This window comes from Protopterus annectens, chromosome 7.part0 (assembly GCF_019279795.1).
Source record: "Protopterus annectens isolate FY-2018-M chromosome 7.part0, PAN1.0, whole genome shotgun sequence".
In the NCBI taxonomy this organism is placed as follows: Eukaryota; Metazoa; Chordata; order Ceratodontiformes; family Protopteridae; genus Protopterus; species Protopterus annectens.
Window position 1 is genome coordinate 209,620,478 of NC_056739.1, and position 6,297 is coordinate 209,626,774.

Consider the following 6,297-nt stretch of genomic DNA (forward strand, 5'->3'; position numbering starts at 1 on the left):
TTAGATCACAGGTAGCTGCCGGTTCAAAGGGGAAAGAAGTCATGGCACGCAACACTATATCGAGATCCCATGGAGGTGCAGGATGAGAAATCGGAGGTCTTAATAGAGCAGCACCTTTCAAGAAGGTCTTACACAATCTGTTGCTCATTAAAGGTGGGTCTATGGATTCATGAAAATTAGAAATCGCTGCCAATTGTACTTTGATGGTAGAAACTGAAGAGCCTTGATTGAAAAGAGAGGTCAGGAATTTGAGTACTTCTGCCACGGGAGTAGAAATGGGGTCTAGGCCCCGGAGTTGAGCCCAAATAGCAAACCTTTTCCATTTGCTAGAATACAGTTTCTTCGTAGCAGACTTGTGGGCTGAAGATAATATGTGCACAACATCTGGATCCAGTGCATGTCTCCTGACTATCGCCGGAAGAGGAGGAGCCAGGCCGTCAATTTTAAGGTGTGTAGGGACTGGTGTAGTAGTCCCGACTGATGAATCAGTAGGTCTGGGACCTGGTCCAGGAACCATGGACCTTCCAGAGCATGTTTCGAAGATAGGAAACCACACTTGACGAGGCCAGTAAGGAGCAATTAAGATCATCTTGCTCCCTAAGAGAGATGCCTTTTGAATCACCCTGGGGAGGAGAGGAACTGGAGGAAGGCATAAAGCAGGCCGGTGGGCCAAGGATGGACTAATGCATCCATGGGGCTCTTCCCGGAGCCGGGTTAGGGAGAAAAATTCTTTGCACTTCGCATTCAGAGGAGTCGCGAAGAGGTCGCAACATGGAACTCCCCATTCGCTGAAAATCTGCCTTGTAACTGTCATATTCAGAGACCATTCGTGAGGAGAGAGGATGGTTCTGCTCAACCTGTCGGCTATGACATTGGACTTGCCCGGTATGCGAGTAGCCACTAGGAAGCGTTTGGTCGAGACTGCCCATTCCCAAACTCTCATCGCTTCTCTGCAAAGAGGATAGGATCTGGTCCCTCCCTGTTTGTTCAGGTACCAGACAACTGACATGTTGTCTGAGTGAACAGCAATTACGCCCCGAGGGAGATCATCGTGAAGGGCTTGAAGGGACAGGAGTACTGCCCTCATTTCTAGGATGTTGATGTGGAGAGGGGTCTCTTCCGGGTGCCACTTGCCTTGGACTGACCTGCCCAGGGAATACCCCCCCACCCCGTCTGGGAGGCGTCCGTGGTCAAAGTGGCCGCCGGAGGAGGAAGAACAAAGGGTCGTCCCTGATCCAAATTGGAGGACACTAACCACCAGCGAAGGTCCCGTTTGCAAGATTCTGTGATCCATATGAGATGATTGAGAGGGAGTTCCTGAAAGGACCACTGAGCTGAAAGAAGCCACTGGAGGATTCTCATGTGTAACCTTGCCAAGGGAACTAGTAGAACTGTGGCAGACATGGATCCCAATAGCTGTAGGACCATTCTGGCTGGGGCTTTGGACCTGGGGAGTAAGGCTCGAACCTGATTTTGAATGGTTTGAATTCTGTCTGCAGGTAGATAGACCCGCATCTGGTTTGAATCTATCTCTACCCCTATGAATCTTATTCTTTGAGATGGCCGCAACACAGACTTTGGCCAATTGAAGGTGATTCCAAGGGAATTGCCCAGTGATATTGTGGCTTGCAGGCTCCGTAGAAGTAGATGCTTGGAGGTGGCAGTTAGGAGCCTGTCGTCTAGGTAATGGAAACACCTGGAATCCTAGACTTCTCAGGTGAGCAGTCACTACTGCCAAGCATTTGGTGAACACCCTGGGGGCTGTGGTGAGACCAAAGGGCAGCACACGGAACTGAAAATGACTGCCTCCTAGGCTGAAGCGCAAGTGTCTCCTGGACGTTTGATGTATTCCGATATGATAATACGCGTCCTTGAGGTCTATGGAGCACATCCAAACACCTTTCTCCAACAATGGGAGAATGGTTTGTAGAGTGACCATTCGGAACTTGGACTTCTTGACTGAACGGTTTAGGTTGCTTAGGTCCAAAATGGGCCTCAAGTCCCTGGTCTTTTTTGGCACCAAAAAGAATCTTGAGTAAGTCCCTAATCCGATCTGGTCTGCGGGGACCGGTTGGATGACTCCTTTTTGCAGCAGCTTTGAAATTTCTGAGGCTGCGGTATCCTGTTGACTGGGTGGCGGGTCCGGGATTTTTTTGGACGGGGGGGCAAGAGAATGGGATGGAGTAACCTCCAGCGATAATTCGAAGCACCCATCGGTCCTGAGTGATCCCTTCCCAGGCCTTCAGGTGCTTCGAAAAACGACCCCGACTGGCTCCGGAGCAGCACAGTCGGGCAATCCCTCAGGGACTATGAAAAGCTGAAGAGCCACGAAAGGACTCGCGGTCTCCAGTGTTGCGAGGGCCTCTGCCGCCTCTGGGACGGCGTCTTCCGGATGAATTTCCCCTCCTCTGCCTCTGGAGGGGGAACCTTCCTGCTGAGAGGGGTAAGACTTCTGAGATCTACGGAACCACATCTTCCCTCCTCTTTTAGCCTTGGGATAAGGCCGAAAGGGAGTGGAAAATCGTGCCCCTACGGCAGTCAGAGTCTTACCCTCCTGTTCACAGCGGGTAAGTGTGTCTTTTACCTTGGGTCCAAACAGGGAGGACCCATCAAAGGGGGCGTCGGCAAATGAAGACTTAAAGGCCTCCGCGAAATGACACAGGCGGAGCCAGGCTTGTCTCCGTAGAGCGATGCCTGTACCTGCCGCTCTACTAGCCCCTTCGGCCGCATACAAAATGAGCATCATGGACGAGTTTGAAATGGACGACATTGTAGCCAGCTGAGATCCAACCGTCTGGGCCAACTCCTCAGGCAGGTTACCCAAGAGGGTATCGGATAGCTCCTTAATCAGATCCCTCTGAAATCTCGTAAAGTGCGTCAGGTAGTTCAAAGACCTCAGTGTAAAGGCCACTGAACTAAGGGTGCGCTTACCATACCGATCCATGCTCCTAGACTCCTTATTAGGAGGATGGACGGATGTAGAAGCCTCTGCTACATCTTGCTGGGTAGCAGATGCCACCACCATAGCATCTACAGCCACACCTTTCGTAAGGAACTCTCTATCCGGGGGCGCCGAGAGAAATTTGTTTGGACAAGCGGGCACCGGTTCCACAGAGTCTGGGTGTTCCCACGCCCTTCGACAGATCACATCCAAGAGCTCGAAGGGCGGAGACACCCAGGAGGCGGAGGGCTGAGCCCCGAAGGCCTTCAGGAACACCGACTCATCAGCAGAGGGAGGTTTGGACTGCCTGCCGCCTTGTTGTTTTAGGGCTTCTAGGATGTCTGCAAAGGAGACATCATCCGAGGACGACTTGGGGGACCCCTCTGCATCATCGAGATCAGTGTCAGATGTCAAAGACTCGTCAGGGGAGTCAACGTGCTTCCTCTTGCACGTTTTCTTCCTGGGAGGTTCCTCTGAAGAGGCTTCAGAAGGACCTCCAGGAGGGGGAGAAACCCCAGCGGGGGTAACCTGAGGCCCAGGGGCTCCGCTGTCTACGGACAGGGGGACTGCCAACGACCCAGTCTCCAAATGTAGGGAAGGAGCTGGGGAAACTGTGGAGGTAGCCAAGGAAGATTTGGCTAAAGCACTCCTCATAGCCCTGAAGGCGGGACCACCAGAATCCTGGGAGGGTCCCCCCTCCATGGCCACGACAGTGGACGGTACTCCCGCCGCCGACGCACCAAGAGGGAGTCTTGGGACCGAAAGCATCAATCCCGAAGCCTCCCCCCCAGGGCCGAAGGAAGAAGTCCGTGCACTGAACTCCGACCCAAGAGCCGGAGTAGGAGCAAGGGTCGGGCCCGACCCTAACACCTCCACTGGTTCCACCAGCACCTGCTCCAACGGTGCCGAAGCTGTTGGAGGAGGAAATACAGTAGGGGGGGTGGACCATCGGCTCCGAAGCCAAATGGGCTGGAGCCGAAACCATCTTTTGGAACACCGGAGACTGGAAGAGTCGAAGGAGCACCCTGTCGATGTCCGAATCAGACATCTTGGATGATCTCGAGGATACCGATCAGGCCCGAACAGATTTCTCCATCGGCTCCGAAGGGCTCGGGGACCGGCTCCGAAATGACTCTATCGGCTCCGAGGAAACCTTCAAGGAAATTTCCCTCGGTGCCGATAAGGACTTCGGCTCCGAGGGGGAAGAGTCTGAGCCGATGACCCTTATCGGCTCCAATATCAGTGGAGCCGATGAGGGTGACCCGCCTCTCGATGCTCCAGACCTCGGCTCCGAAACCAGAGGGGTCGAGGCTGGAGGCATCGAGGCAGACCGTTCCGACCTCGGCTCCGAAGTCCGTGGAGCCGATGGAGAAGTCTGCTTAGTTTTCTTAGCAGTCGGTTCCGACTGACTGGTCGGAGCCGACGCTTTCCTCTTTTTAGAAGGAGATGGAGAGGAAGATAAAGCCTCCTTGAAGGAAGGCTTGATTAATCCTTTGAGGATTAATTTGTTTTTCCTCTCCTGGAGGACTCTGGAGGAAAACGCATGGCATACACTGCACGATTCCTGCAGATGTTTAGCACCAAGACAATAGACGCACGAGGAGTGGTCGTCCGTTATGGACATTTTGAAGCCACACCTCGTGCACTTTTTAAACCCGGAGGGTTTATGCTCTTTAGACATATTCAGGCTACAAAAAACAGATAACTACAGTAAACACTAAAGGGTTTGACACACAAGAACACAATTATGTACGCCACTAACTTAGTGTAAATAATTTAAACTAAAGAACTTTTTTTTTTTTTTTTTTTTTTTTTACACAAGATTGAGAAAGAGAAAGGAAAAAGAGGAGGGCCAAGACCCTCTAACTTAAACGGGTACTTGACCCACACACAATCACAAGAAGTAGTAACCACAGGGGAAGGCCCCTCTAACTTAAACGGAACCTTCTCGGACAGGAAAAAAACACCAAATTTTACCAAATCTTAGAAAAAAACACTCGTACATAAAAAATAGCCATTAAAACAGCTTTGGGTTTTAAATGAATCAAATACTGACAGGAAAAAAGCCTAATATATAGTACTTAGCCCAGCCAATGTTGAGAGCACGTCCAAGCTCTGTAAACGGCAAACGAGATCTGGGGGATTAGTGGTGGTACATCCTGGGATAAAGATAGCTCAGCCAATTAGAGGCCTCGCTCTATAGCATAAGCGTGCCGAGTCGGAGCCGAGGGATCGGCTCCGAACCCATCAGTCAGAATATAGGCGAGATAGGATCACATAACATTGTATATTTGAGATTTTGGCTTGCCAGTTAATCACTTGGTAATTATCACCCAAGATTATAGGGTTTGTTTACAGGAAGTTCGTCTAGAATATTTAACACTCTAACATTGCTTTCAGGGGATATGGAGGGTCCTATGGCAAGATATGACCTGATCAATAATCTTTTTACTGTGATTTGGATCTCAGTAAGTTCTACTTTTTGGGTATCTTGGAATCCGCCTTGAGGTAGTGTTATCTGCAACAAATATGGATACTTCACTAGAGTTCCCATTGACTCTAAAGGCATGGAATGCGGAAAACCCAGGCACAGTGTGTGTGTGCTATCTCGGCATTTAAACCAAAGTTCCAGTGACATGGTAACAATACTCACATGAATGTGCTCCATATACAGGAAGGCCTCAAGGTTACGTGAGATGGTATTTAGACCCCTAGCATTGTGTAGAGCCATCCGGATGTGTGGTCTTGTGCCTGGTTTGTTTTACCAGTTAGATTGGGAGGTCAAATTAGCTGACCATTGCTTAAAAAGGCACTGTGGCAGCAGCAAGGGCTTTCATCAGTCTACAAAAGCCTTGGAATGCCAGGTGCAACTCATCTTTGCAAAGCACTTTTAATTGTCAAGCATCTCATACTGGAACCCTCTAAAATGACAGCAGCATGTCTTTGTACTTCAGCATCATTCTTGTTGAAGGAAGATTCAAGTTTCAGAAGGTCTTTTCCCCTTTTTTTTGAGTTGGGGGTCACCACTTTAAGGAACTGTAAAGGCTGCCAAATTACCCAGCTAAAGTTCTATGCCAATGTATTCTGTCACCTTTAACATAATTATTTAAAAAAAAAAATTCTGCAAGGGATCAAACCACCTTGCATTTCAAAAAAATATTACCGTGGACAAGGAGAAACTTTCCTAACCTCATCGGTCTATGATCTTCTTAAAGAGCTACATAACCTTTAACAAAAAAGTGGGAACTTATAAAAAAGAAATAAAATAAGCTATTTCAATTTTTATTAAACACAGTGAAAATACTCAGTGTATCACATTTTTACTATAGCAATTCTGCTATTTCAAAAGCTGTTTG